This window comes from Chiloscyllium plagiosum, unplaced genomic scaffold, assembly GCF_037043375.1.
Source record: "Chiloscyllium plagiosum isolate Xiang-an unplaced genomic scaffold, Cpla_swu_hap1 HiC_scaffold_14, whole genome shotgun sequence".
NCBI classification, from domain to species: Eukaryota; Metazoa; Chordata; class Chondrichthyes; order Orectolobiformes; family Hemiscylliidae; genus Chiloscyllium; species Chiloscyllium plagiosum.
In genome coordinates, this window is record NW_028270152.1 from 57,472,144 (window position 1) to 57,487,523 (window position 15,380).

Sequence of the window (15,380 nt, forward strand, 5' to 3'; positions counted from 1 at the left end):
CTTCCCAATTGAAGTTCGCACAGAACCAGCCTTTTTCGATAAGTGTGGAACAATCACTCAGTGATGCTAATTTGATACCATTATTTTTCTTCAATAAAGCAAACCATGAAGCATTATCAGAAATGGTGAGGTTTTGTGTTGCAAAAAATATTTCAGTAAAATAATGATAACTTTCAAAAATACAGTTATTAACCTCAATTCATCTCAATCACAGTCAACTACTGTGAGAAATGACTCTTTCCCTTTTGTTCAAGCAATTTTTCATGGGATTTGGGCATCATTGGCTTGGCCAACATTTTTATCATTCCTAATTGCTCAGAGGACAGTCAGGAGCTGCTACAGATTATTTTGTCACACTCCTGACTTGGAAATTGTTCATGGTGGACAGGCTTTAGGGAGTGGGCTCTTGTAGCCACAATAAATACAAGAGTAATCCAATTATGTTTATGGTTGAGGATAACACCAGGAATGTTGATGGTGGACAATTCAGTGATAATTATGTCATTGAATTTCAAGGAAAATTGCTAGATACTCTCTTATTGGAGGTGAACAGTTTGTTTAACCTTTTTTTGTCAGATACTACCCTGAACATTGCTGTATGTATAAGCATATTGCTGTAGTATCTGAGGAATTGCAAATAATATTCAACACTAAGTGATCATCAGCGACCATCCCACCTCTGATCTTATGCATACATGTGAACAAAGAACAAGAGGCAGTCACTTGGATCTTTCACCCTGCTCCACCATCCAATAAGATGGCTGTTGGCTCTGATCTTGACTTCAATTCAACATTCCTGTCTACCTCTGATAATCTTTTATCCCCTTGGTAATCAAAAACGCATCTAACTCTGCATTAAAAAAAAATAATTACTGCATCCACTAACTTTTGAGGAAGGGAATTCCAAAGACTCTCAACCTTCAGAGAAAAAAATACCTCATTTCTGTCTCAGATATGTGACTCCTTATTTTGAAACTGTTATTCTCTCACAAGAGGAGACATCTTATTGCCATCCATCTGGTCAAGACCCCTCAGAATCACACAATTTAGTCAACTTTAACTCTTCTAAATGCCAGAGGATACTGGCCTCGCATGTCGCATCTTCTCCCATAAGATAATGCACTCATTCCAGGTATTAGTATTGAAAATCTTTCTTTGAACTGATAAGTACTGTACACAGAACTGCAGATGTGCGCTCACCAATGCCCTGTTTGACTGGAGCATAACCTTCCTACTCTTCACAATAAAACATAACATTCTATTTTATTTCCTGACTCCTTTATTTATCGGCATACTAACTTCCAGTGATTTGTGCAGCGGGGCCTCTCATATCTATTGACTTCTCAGAGCTCTGCAATCTCTTACTATTTTCAAATATGTTTAGTTTTAGTTAAGTTTGCCAAAATGGACAATTTCACATTTTCCAATGTTGTACTTCATTTGCCAGATCTTTGCCCACTCAATTCACCTATCTATCTCACTTTGTCAGCTCCTTAGGTCCTCTTCATAACACACTTTCCTACCTTTCTTTGTGTCATTAGCAGATTTAGCTAGCTCACTTTTGGTCCCTCTTTTCAGATTATTTATATAAGTTGTAAAGAAGTGGGATCCATCACCAAGCACTGTGGCATATCTCTTGTGAAATCTGCCAGTGTGAAAAAGGTCCATTTCTTCCTACTCTCTGCTTTCTGTTAATAAGCCAATCTTCTGTCCATGCCAATAAGTTTATCCCTACATCATGAGCCTTTAATTTCAGCAATAACCTTTGAGGTGCCTTTGGGAAATCTAAGCATAATACCCCTTTATGCAACACATTTGTTACATCTTCAAAGAACCCCAATGAAATAATAATACATTATTTTCCTTTAACAAAATCACATTGATCTGACCTACGTGACCTGTTATAATGTCTTCAATAATAACTTCTCATGTTTTCCATGAAACCGTTAGTTTCTGCTTTCCTCTGCCTTTGAATAAAAAAGTTACATTCAGTATTTTTCAAACTAAATGTACCTCACCTGAATCACAGAAATTGTGGTAATTTAAAACAAATATAACAAATATCTTACTAGTTACTTCTGTTAAGACCCTAAGATGAAATCCATCAGGACCTGGGAACTTGTCAACTCACAGTTCCAACAACCTTGTCACTATTATTTTCCTGGTAACTGTTATTTCCTTTTCAATTCCTGATTTAATGCTTTTTCTGGAACGTTACTTGTATCCTTTCCAGTTAAGGCTGATGATTGATATTCATTTTATCTGTAAACTCTTTGTTTTCAAATACTAAATTCCTAGGTGTTTTTTCTAAAGTCCAGCACTTAGTTTGTTAATTATTTCCTTTCTTTAAAATATTTAAAGAAACTTTTCCTATCTGTTTTTTTATATTTTTGGCTAACATTCTCTCATACTCTAATGTTGCCCTCCTTATTCATGTTTCAGCAAATCTTTGCTCTTTTTATATTCTGCCCAACATTCTGACATACCACCTATATTTGTTTAAATTTTTTTAGGTTTACATTATGATTAGATTACCTACTCTTTAGATTAGATTACCTACAGTGTGGAAACAGGCCCTTCGGCCCAACAAGTCCACACCGACCCGCCGAAGTGCAACCCACCCATACCCCTTCACCTAACACTAGGGTGTAATTTAGCATGGCCAATTCACCTGACCTGCACATCTTTGGACTGTGGGAGGAAACCGGAGCACCTGGAGGAAACCCACGCAGACACGGGGAGAATGTGCAAACTCCACACAGTCAGTCGTCTGAGGTGGGAATTGAACCCAGGTCTCTGGTGCTGTGAGGCAGCAGTGCTAACCACTGTGCCACCGTGCCGCCCATTATCTTTGACATTTTTATTTAACTACAGATGACTGGTACATTGCTTAATTTTTTTCCGATATGTTGAAATGTATCTATTCTCAGCTTTCTGGAATATCCCCTGAAATGTTTGCTACTGTATGTCTATTGAACTATTGCTCAACCTAAATTGTCAGTTCATACATGCTTGCTCTGCATTTTTCATTACATAATTACTCTTGTTTAAAATCAAAATATCCCTGCATCCACACTTCTCTCCCTTAAATTCTATTCAAAATTCAATCATGTTATGGCCATTGGAACCCAAGAGGACTTTCATTATGAGGTCAGTAAATAATCCTATCTCATTCATCAAAACCAGTTCCAGTATAGCCCGCACTCTGGTTTATGCCATAACATGCCAATTCAAGAAATTATTCTGAAAACAGGAGATGAATTCCACATCTAGACTACTTTTCCCATTTGATTTTCCAGTCTATATGTAGTTCAAATCTCCCATGATGATTTCTGCACTTCTTTGACAAATTCTCATTATTTCTTTCTTGATACCCTATGATTATTGTTAGGGGGCTTTTATAAAACTCCTGCAAATGACCTCTTAACTATATCATCTCAGCACATGTCCTGAAGCCTAGCACCAGGCAGACAACACAGTAGTCTAGATTCACAATGACAAAGGAGAAGGCATTAAGGAAGCAGCTGAAGATGCTTGGGCCTGGGACACCACTTAAAGGAATTTTTACCACAAAGGATGTGGCTATTGACATCCAACAGTCACAGCTAACTTTGTACTATGTACGAGTCAAAATGATTTCAATTGAATTAAAATGTACAGTGTCAATGCAAGCCTTATATATCTCAATATTAACAACAAGACACTTAACAGCTCACTATCTAACTTGCAGATTTCGGAAAGTTCATAAAAAATGTAAACATATGATCCATGTATCACGGCAGTGGCATTTGATTTTCAGACATATTGTAGTTTACAGTGAAGGAAAATTCACTGCATATGACTAAGTCATTTCATCTGCCCTTGTAATTATGTGCTCAGAAATGGAATTCCACCTTTCAATATATATAAAATTAAACAAATATTTGACACAAATTAAGATATTACTGATTAATGCCATTTACCTTCAATTGTTTACACAATGCAATTAACTAATCTACTCTAAAAAGAAAGTTAATTGAAAAATATGATATTTCAAGAAAAAATTATTTTTAACTCCTAACCATTATATTAATGAAAAATGTATGTTTATTTATGTGTTGAAATACATGAATTGCAAAGAACCAAAAATCAGATTTCTTATGTATTTGGATTATATTCAATGGGGCTGTTGACGAGATGGTGTATTGTGCAGCAGTAGTGTCGCTACCTCTGCAGCAGGAGACCGAGGCTCAAGTCTCACCTGCACAAGAGGTGTGTAATAACATCGTTAAACAGGTTAATCAAAAAGTATCTTCAATGGGGCTTCTGTGGTGCCATGGTAATGTTCGTACTTCCAGACCAGGAGGCCTGGTTTCAAGTTCCCAACTGCTCTGGAAGTGTGTAATAACATCACTGAAAGGTTGATCAGAAAATATATTCTGTGTCTATAAAATCGTTTCTGTGATTGTAAATGTGATTCAAAAGTCACTTATAAATAATTGTTAAAAAATGTAATACACATTCCAAAACAGACATTTCATAAACAATGATGCTATTGCAGCTTACATAGAGCTGCCATTAAAAAGGCACCAAGGCAAAAATGAACAACTTTGTGACGGCTTTATCATTGATCTCTGGGAAGACAATATGTTTATCAACTCCAACCTAGTAGTGTCAATTCCAAAACAACCTTTTTTATTGCACAGTGCTGCAACTGGCATGATTCACTCGAGACCTAAGGGGCAACTTTTTCACACAGAGGGTGGTACAGGTATGGAATGAGCTGCCAGAGGAAGTGATGGAGGCTGGTACAATTGCAACTTTTAAGAGGCATTTGGATGGGTATATGAATAGGAAGGGTTTGGAGGGATATGGGCCGGGTGCAGGCAGGTGGGACAAGATTGAGTTAGGATATCTAATCGGCATGGACGAGTTGGACCGAAGGGTCTGTTTTCATGCTGTACATCTCTATGACTATGACTATAAGTAGCGAGGAGAAAGCCAGAGTGACGCAGTGCCAATTTTGAAAATTAAAAATTACAATTCGTTATTTTATTGACAGCTGGTTATTTCTAACTCCAACAAATTGACCCACAATGTTTATCTTAGTAACCTTCAGCCATAATGCTATTTTAGTCATCACTCTAATTCATGGTAAAGATAGCCAGATAATTATTGACAAAGATAGAATGTATGTCATATATATCATTTCTGCAGATCATTTGCATTAAATCACAAATACAATGCAGGTCTCATTTAATTAATTTACCACTTTTAGTAATTCAACAAATATTCTTTGGCATCAAGCAATTATCATTACGCATTGCAGCCCACAAAAAAAAAACTCAAATCACTGTGACTTCATGTTTTTTGGGGCAATTTGTTAACAACTCATGAAGAAAATGAAGAAAATGGAAGGCAGCTACAAGCCATGGACTTCACCCACATTCTGTTCTCACTTTAAAATATGTACCACTTCATTCACAAGTGACATCATTGAATCAGTCAAGATGCAGTATTTCAGCTGTTGCTGGTTGATTAGATTATAGACTGTCTGAGGAGTCTCAGCATCACATGCATGAGTCTGTGTTTGAAATTCAATGTCTGCTTTCACTGGTATGGGTGACAAACCCAGGTGTTATTTCAAAGCTTTACACAATGGGACTTTGGACAGATTAATATATTAATCCATGCATGTCATCAACTGTTCTGTGCAAAGTTGTGGAACTATCAAAGTGAAAGGTCACAAATAAGTATACTAATGGCAAATTTTTGTTCAACAGAAAATGCGAACCTTGGTTTAAAAAAATCTTGTCTTACAGCAACACTCTTTTAAAATGCAAATAAGGAAGAAGTGTTCTGTAATTTGTTGAAGTCAGCTGAGTATTCGCCAAATGATAAAATCTCAATATGAGATGGTAGATCTGAACAGCATGCAAGTTATTAAGCCAGTTTATGATTTTTCTTTCATGTTTAACATCAATTGCAAGCTGAGCTATATGCTCTCAAAAATACCATGAAATACGTTTTCTTATGAAAATTAAATGCATCAACATGTTTTATGCTTTTCATTAAACTGATAAAGAACAAATGTCTTTGCCACTTTAAGGTGGTTTGTTCCAAATACAGGTAAAGCAAACTTCAATCTTTCACATTAACTCACTCAGTTAAAATTAAACTTCAATAAGGCATTGGAAATCCTAAAAAACAAACACTTCAATAACAATATATTTATGAAAATAATAAACCATTGCTAGTCACTCACCATAATACAGCACACCACAGTTAAATGAAGATACAGCCATAACCTAATTTGAAGCTTGAAGCATAACAAAGATCAATATCCACTTTCTGTTCAGGTGCTAGTCATTCTGGAGAGATTTTTAAAACATTCAAGGCTCCTTTCGATGCTCGTATTTAGTCAATTCAAATGTTCTAATCTCACATTACTTTAAGGCAGTGCAGCAAATGCTCATGGCTTGAATTTCACTGCAGCCTTTTCAGAGATTACGAATGATAGAGGAAGTCTTTTACTTTCATATTGGGTTCTTAGTAGCTGATGCTGTATCAGTTTGGTCATGAATAATTTATATAGCCAAAGTACAATCCCAGGAAGATGCTATAGGTCTTTTTAACAGCTCTTCGACAGCCGATTGATTCCAGCATATAACACATTTAATATAGAGCATTAACAAAATCCTATTAGGTGAATTACTTAGATTAAAATAGGTTGGTGTTCCCTTTGGAAAAAAAACTATTCTGTCAATATCAAAATAATTGTTTCTTGAATGAAGTATCTTGCACCATGAATCCAGCTCCCCTCCACCCACTCACCCCCGCCACCGCCCCCTACAAAAGCACCCGTCCTCCCGCACCCAACTTTCCAAAACATAAACTCAGTTTACATCTCTTATGGAAGATACACAAGCTGTTGACTATTTTCCTTCCGACATTTCTCAGAACAGTTCGCAAAAGTATGTACCATTCTAACATCAAAAATGCGAACCTTCCCTTTAGACGCAATTATGGTAAATTCATTTTCTCCTCTGGGTTCCATATTAATGTGAACACTGACAAAATCACACCAGAATGGATGAATTAAAAACTGAGCTGGTCAAACAGCTTAAATGAAAGCTCATAATTGATGAGATTAAATCATTTGGTTCAACTAAAATCAATTCAATTCTAGTTTACTAATCGTGAAAATGAAGGCTTTAGAGGTCTCCATATCACCACCACAAAGCTCTGACATATAAATTGATGAAATGAGTCATTCCATACGAAGCCTGCTAAGAACTAAGTGGAGGTATCTATGCCAATCAAAGTTAATCCTCAAAAGATAAAAAAAGTGATGTCAATTGGTAGACTTCAGAGAGAAATCCCACCATGAAACAGGGACTACTTTCTCACCAAAATCATTCCAGTTGATACCTAATTTCTTGTCATTATTGATCCCAATGGAAACCTTCTGCTCTAATCAATCCCCTTATCTTCATTTAATACTTCAGTTGGACTTACTGGCTGCAAAATGAACCTCCATTTGTTCATTATTTATTCACAATGGCTTCCCTCAACAAATCTGCAGCAAAACTTTTCTGTCATGGTGTCTCCACTGATATGCTCCAACAGTTTTTTTTCCTGATTGCAATCTCTTTTCAGACTGTCAACTCCTTTATTCGGCTTAGTTTACATGAGAAATTAGTAAACTTTCATTTTTCATCTCATTTATTTTTCCCAGAACACCTCTTCAACTGTGATTTTAGTGACTCATGACCCCTTTAGCCATTCTGTGCAAAGTTTTGTAAAATAAATAAGAATGACTGCTGTTATTATATTAGAACAAAGACCAAAGAAAATTACAGCACTGGAACAGGCCCTTTGGCCCTCCAAGCCTGCACCAATCCAGATGCTCTATTCAAACCTGTCACCTATTTTCGAAGGATCTGTATCCCTCTGCTCCCTGCCCTCATGTATCTGTCTAGATACATACTGAATGGCACTATTGTGCCCACCTCCATTGGCAATGCATTCTAGGCACTATCCACCCTCTGCATGAAGAACTTTTTGTGCGTATTTCCCTTAAACATTTCCCCCTCACCTCAAAATCGTGATCCCTAGTAATTGAGTCCCCTACTCTGGGGAAAAAAGCTTCTTGCTATCCACCCTATTGATACCTCTCATAATTTTTGTGGAGCTCAATCTGGTCCCCCCTCAACCTCTGTCCTTCTATTGAAAATAATCCTATTCTACTCAACCTCTCTTCATAGCTAGCTCCCTCCATACTATGCAACATTCTGGTGAACCTCTTCTGCACCATCTCCAAAGCATCCACATCCATCTGGTAATGTGGCGACCAGAACTGTATGTAGTATTCCAAATGTGGCTGAACTAAAATCCTGTACAACTGTAACATGACATGTCAATTCTTGTACTCAATATCTCATCCGATGGAGGAAAGCATGTCAAATGCCTTTTTGACTACTCTACTGACTTGCGTTGCCACCTTCAGGGTACAATGGACCCGAACACCCAGATCTCTCTGTACATCAATTGTCCTCAGGGCTTTTCCATGTACTGTACAGTTCACTCTAGAATTGCATCTTCCAAAATGCATCACCTCACAATTGACCAGATTGAACTCCATCTGCCATTTCTCATTTTTTTACCTATATCATTGGTAACTGTATGCTGGCTATGGCAACTGTACCATTCAAGATCGGAAAGTGGTGAACTCGATTCGACAATCACAATCGCCAACCTCCCATCAATAGAATCCATCTACCAGGCTCCCTGTCAAGGAAAGGCCACCAACATTCTTAGAGATCCATCCACCCTGGCAAAGTTTTTCGGCAACCTCTACCATCAGGAAGAAGGTACAGAAGCCTAAACACATGCACCAGCTGGTTTTGTAACAGTTTCTACCCTACTGTTGTTAGAATACTGAATGGACTCACAAACTCTTAACATTCGCCTTTACCTGCGTTTTTGTTTTTGCCACTGTTTACCTATTGTTTACTATCTATGCTACTGAACTATGTGATCTGCCTGTATTACTCACAAGACAAAGCTTTTTTTCTGTGCCTCGATACATGTGACAATAAATTCAATTCAATTCAATTCATCCTCCTCCTTCAGAATGTCCTGCAGTCGATCTGAGACATCCCTGATCCATGCATCTGGGAGGCAACATTCAGGTGTCTAATTTTTGACCATAGAACCATCTATGTACTCACCTTACAATTGAATCCCCCATGACTATAGCCCTTCCACTCTTTCTCTAGCTCTTCTGTATAGCAGAACCTGGCGCCATGAACCTGGCTACTGCTTCCTTCCCATGGTGAGCAATTTCCCCCATTAGTATCCAGAAAGGTGTACCTGTTTTGGAGGAAATGACTGCAGGGGACAACTGCACTGCCTTCCTATTCTTTCTCGGCATTTTGGTCACCCTTCCCTTTCTCCCTCAGCAATCCTAATCTGCGGTGTGACCACTTTGCTAAACGTGCTATACCCGACTTCCTCACCATCGCGGTGTTCCAAAGTGAGTCCATCCACAGCTCTAGAGCCATGATGCAGTCTAACAAGAGCTGTAACTGGACACACTTGCTGCACATGAAGGAATCAGGGACAGCAGCCGCATCCCTGAGCTCCCACATTGAGCAAGAGGAGCAGAACATGTGTCTGAGATCTCCTGCCATTTCTACTCCTAAGCTTAACTTAGTAATCAATATCAAAGAACAGATAAATGAAATAAAAATGCTTTACCAATCACACTACTTCACAGCACATGATAAAAAAGAAATAGAAAAACCTTATCTTATAGACACATCACAGAGATTTTTCTTTCTTCGAGGAAGAGGGTGCATGGGAGACACTACACATGTAGTGTCTTGGGCTTTGCCACTGCCCAAGTGTAGCGGTTCACTCAACTTCCCAGAGCACAATTCAACCATTCCCACTCAGCTCCCCTGCTGAAATATCATTTAGAATTACTCAAAAAGATGATATTTTGCCAAGTCAGGATTGTTGAGTAGGTAATGCCCATTCCCAGAATTACTTCAACAGCAGGTTTTTTGTTTAGGATTTAGAAATGAACTCATTATATGGCTCATTTATACTTGTTAGAAACACAAAATTTCATACGCAGAAACCTGTTCTTTTGGTGTATGAGAGTAAATTACTATGATCATTCAAAATTTGACATTCCTGCATTTGTCCAAATAAGCATAAGATAAAAAGTCTTAGCCACATGTTGCCTTTGAGCACTATACTAATATTATATTGGACACCAATAGCTTGAAGGTGACATCAATTCAACGCTCTTTTCTTTCTTACGGACAAGACAAGGTTTACTCTCACATAATTTTTCACAGACTGACTATTAAACTTTAAAGGCTAAATTCAATATTCGAAACCAAAAGTTTGGTTTTGAGTGAATCAATTCAAGCCTATTCAAGCCAGTTTAATTTTTGTCTGTCATTATCTTCCCCTCATGCAGTCCCTGTGACTATAAATGATTACACAATCACCATTGAGCATGATGGGTATGGAGTTAAACCCCAAGTATACAGCACATTATCTGGGTCAACACTTCAATGGATTAAAAGACTCAACTGAATTTTGGACTTCATGCGCAAGAAATTATATAGATGTCTCAGAGGTTAGTGCACAAAACTTCGCTGGATTGCTTCATAGGATGTGGGTGAAATCTATGATGAGACATTGAATAGTGTCATCTCATGTTTCATGGAGTTTCTAAGGTTGAATGTTGCTCTCAGTGAAGCATTTACAATTTTTAGGAGACTTGGTAAGATGATGATCTTGGAAGTAGATGTTATAATCTCATGCTAAACAGTCAGCATTTATGATACAGATATGGAGAAACATCCTTCATCAGAAGATCAGGAATTTTTGGGTAATCTCTACCCTAGGAGGGTGTGGATGATCAATGTGTACATGAATGGAATTAAACAATCTGGGAATAAAGTGGGTGTTGAATTGAATTGAATTAGATCAGCCTTACTCTGACACAATGGTTGAGCAGGCTGGTGGCGTTTTGTGGCCTTCATCTGTTTTTTTCTTAAATTTTGAATTGTGTAGCTGTTGCATTCATGATCATTCTAACCTTACGTTGAGATGGTAAACACCATTTGCCTTTTTGGATAATATTTGAAGAGAAGCAGAGAAATCACTTGTTTGTACCAACATTAATACTTCAATCAACAACAACAAAACACTTGACCAGTTTCATATCAGTGTTATTTGTGAAGGCTTTTATACACAAATTAGTGTTCATGTTTGACCACTACACTTCAAGAATAATTACCTCATGATCAATATTTTCTCATTCAGAGATGTTATGACATGTCTCAATTGAAATCCAAGCTTGCTGGTCCAGAGGTGGGGGCACTAACATCGTGCCATAAGAACCCACCTTCCCCCCCTCCCCCCCAAGTAATTGATGATAAAGTGCATTGAAATAGTCTACAAGTATGAAATGCACTGTTCTTTTCTCATATTCATACTAATTGCATTGAATCAAATAAATCAAAGTGATACACAATACAAAACTAGTTTCAAAAGTGTTGTGCTACTAATCTTATTACTTTAATGGATGAAGTTCTGTATAATCTTCCTCTTGGAAAAAAGTAGACACCCCCAATTGAATCATGAATTCCATTAACTGTTACGTGAATGGCAGCAATCTGACAAATATATTCCAATGATATTCCAGAAGAAGTGAAGTACATCTGAACTGTTTTGTGAAACCCGTTTATGAAATAATTCTCTTATGCTCATTATATTCTCAAATAAATGTTGTGTAGTTCCTGGAACATATTTACTTTATCACCTTTACTTTATGCCATCTTTGGGTGCCCTGATGGCAAACATCAAAGCAGCACACTTTGCACATTAATGCATAGTAATCTCCTCACTAAACAATCAATGCTTTTAACAAGATCACTGAAAGTTCATTGAGTGGCTACACATGGCTAATTATGGAAAATTAAAAAATAACTATGTTTCATAAGTAATGCTTAACTGGAAATACCTCCATATCTATTTTGATCTTCTATCCTATCCGTCAAATAATATAGGTTTTGACAGAGAGTTAGACCAACCTGGTCATTTAGTCAATCAACAATGATATTCTCAGTTCAACGGCAAGGCAAATTTAAAATAACTTTTATCATTAGTAACATCAGAAGTAAAACATATCACTGCAGAATGAAATTATTCCTCTATAGCAATGTTCATTCCATAAAAGTCACATTTCTTTCAGAAAATTAAACTATTATATACAAGTTATTTACCATATTGTCATATTAGGTAGTATTAAAAATCAATAATTATATGGGTCCTGCAAATTAGGTCTGATGAACTTAGTTTTGCTCCTGAAACTGCATCTTAACGTGTACTAAATTCCTGTGACATAGTCAGGTCACCATTGTCTTACCAGACCTTCGGGCTGCTCTCTCATTAGAGAGAGTTAGATGACTGGTGGAGGTTTAACCTGGGGGTTAACATGTCTCAGGCGATGGGATAGGTTGAGAAAGAGAGTTCTTCATGTTGACTTTGCAAAAGCAGACTTCAGTTAGTAGAACAACAATTTAGACTAGAAGATTGTGGACAAAGTCAATTTTGGTTTAAATATTTTGAGACACTGCACAGTGTAAAAGTCAATTTATGATCTGGCAAAACGGAATGGTTTCATCACATTACATTGCCTAGGCTTTTTTACTGTGCAATAAGTAAATAAAATAAATGATTTAAATATGAGCCATTCACTTCCTCACGGTGACATATGGTTGCTCCTCCCATACTTCTCCTGCTGTTTATGTATTTTGAATTTCCATCCTTACAATGCCTTAGATTTTGAAACTAGAGGTAAAGCAATATCGCTCACTGCTAATCTTGAAGAAAGCCATGTTCTATTATTTAGCCATCTCTGTGATATGGTTTTCCCATTTTCAACATTAGTTTGTTTCTGGTGCCAAGACAAGGTGTTTTCCAGTTATCCAACAGCAGTGATTCTGTTCAATTACTGATTGAACAGAATAAGTAATCAGTCACATTGAAGTTCTTTCACGGACAGAAAACAAAACATGGAATCCTTTTATTTTTAACTGGAGAATTTGTGATGCAAGAAATTATAAAATTATAAATATAAAACAGCCAGTAAAGTTGATCAACCATAATTATAAACATAATACATCATTAAAAATCCAGTTGCATCTCATTCAATAGGACATAACGTTTTCCAAGGGCTTTTGCAATGAGACTATCAGCATAAGAATGGTAACTGTTGTCTGTAAGGATATTTCCAATTCATCCTGAAGTGTTTCATCTCCAGAGAAATGTTGAATTACTGACAGCAAATTCTGGATTTCTATATATTACTGTGCAGACTCCAAATGTTGCCATAAGTTTTCGAGGGTTAACAACCAGGAATACCAATGGTCTTATCGCCATTACAATTCCAAAACCCAAAACCTTTTTGAAACCAAAGTGACATGAAAATTTTGTCACCAACTTCATACCAAATGGTCATGAATCAGTCACATACAGGTTGTTTGAAGAAATAGCTTTCAATCTACCTGTTTAGACAACCTTTGTGGCAACTGAAACTTGAACATAAACCTGTTGACTCACCAAAAAAAAACCTCTTAGAAAGTCAGGAACTACCTGAAAAGGGGGATTGTTTGAAATCTTGACCATGGTATGATTCAAATCTTCCCTCTCTGGAGGATAGAACCAGAACTCAGTATCCTAGAACACTCAGCACACAACAACAGCTGCAGCTTGTCTCATGTGAATTATTTTCCTTGAATGATGAAGCTTTTTGAGGAGCTGAACATAAAGCACAAAACAGAATGAAACTCTATAGCTGAGCATTTCACGAAGAGCTATAAAATGTCAGGAGTGTGGCATTAATTTCAAGTCAAGATTCTCAATTCTGAGATTTAAATTAGAAGTAAAACACACTGTGAATTGTGAAAATTTAACAAGTTTAATGCATTTTCCTGAAAGATAGGATTATTTAAAATGAAAATGTGCTGCAATTACAAATTTTCCTTTTAATCTGGTCATATACGAAACTGAATAGGAACCACAACACATCACTTTTTAAAAAGAAATTCCTCAAATTTACCAAGATGGATCACAAATACTTGGAATCCTTCATTTAGCTCTAAAATATGGATTTGTGTCTGAACATTAACGTAGAAAAAACAATTATGTTGCTTACTGTTGGTTTTAAAATCAATTCAAGAATTGCACCAACCTGAGCAAACGATAGATAAGGCCATAGCTAAAAATGTGGAGATATAAACAAGTCCATGAAACAATCTCGACTCATATAGTGAACAGCCTTGAGCAGGTCATAAAGCTATAACAAACTGCACATTAAATCACTTGTTGTCATTAACAAAAGACAGCTACATCAAAACCTGTAAAGTATGTTAAAAAAAATTCATATTTAGCAGAACAGTCCTTTCAGTTCCTTCTTGTTAATTTGGCATAAATGAGACCTGTTTGAGATACAATGAATGGAACTTTCAAGATTAGATAATTTAATTCAAAATAAGCTGCTGTAAGAACAAACAAAAATGGAATCAGTGTTATTTAAAGATGGACATTCATTCATATATGTACACTGATAAAGCAAACTTGGTTTTGTTCAATACCATACATCCATGAGAAGTTAAAAATGTAGTATGAAAATAATCCGAAGTCATGGAAGTGAGACTTTCCTAGTTGTTGCTATGCACGAATTGCTGTTTGTTAGTTTCTAACTGTGCCTGTCAGCCTGAGGAAGCACGTAGATAAGACATTGGAAGAAGTCAAAGAAATATCCTCAGTCTGGAGTGGGAGGAGGAAGAGAAATTATTGCAAATGTTAGTCTGGCCTGAACTGATACAAACAAAATCAGGAGAGTGCTATTCCAACCTAGCTGCATAACAAAGGAATGATGTTGCAGGAAGATGATGAGGTCAATCAATTCAAACAAGTTGACAAGGATAGGGGCAGATCATTTACGATGGCCAGAATCATTTACAATATCAACTGTGACTTTAAAAAGAGATTTCTCCGTGCTGTGGAAGATGTGGAACCTGACTGAAATGGTTCAAACAAGGATTTGTTGGAAAAATAGACATGGCACTGGAAGGCAATATGCTCAAGATCCGTGGAAATGAATAGTAATTGGAAATGGCTTTGGTACTTGCTTTATAGCTTGAAAGCTGTGTATGGGCACACGACCTATTCATGATTCTTAATGTCCGTGCATAAAACACATTCCATTATATAAAGTAAGCCCTTTTGAAAAGTATGTCTTGCAATATGAATATAATGCAAAATGTATTTCCTTCTTCTGATCGAGTGTGCCATTTTAGCATATAGCA

General features: G+C 36.8%; 1 protein-coding gene across 10 annotated transcripts in view; it reads right to left on the bottom strand.

Moving 5' to 3' along the window:
* Positions 1-15,380, bottom strand: part of LOC122559093 (contactin-4-like) — a 2,514,776-nt gene that overhangs the window by 1,544,965 nt on the left and 954,431 nt on the right. Inside the window, exon 1 of one of the 10 annotated variants that reach the window (XM_087994467.1) lies at positions 6,245-6,411. The exons of the other annotated variants lie outside the window; for them this stretch is intronic. The gene's annotated coding sequence lies outside the window, so the exon portion shown is untranslated. Of the gene's footprint in view, positions 1-6,244; positions 6,412-15,380 lie in introns of those variants that run through there. 10 annotated transcript variants of the gene reach the window in all.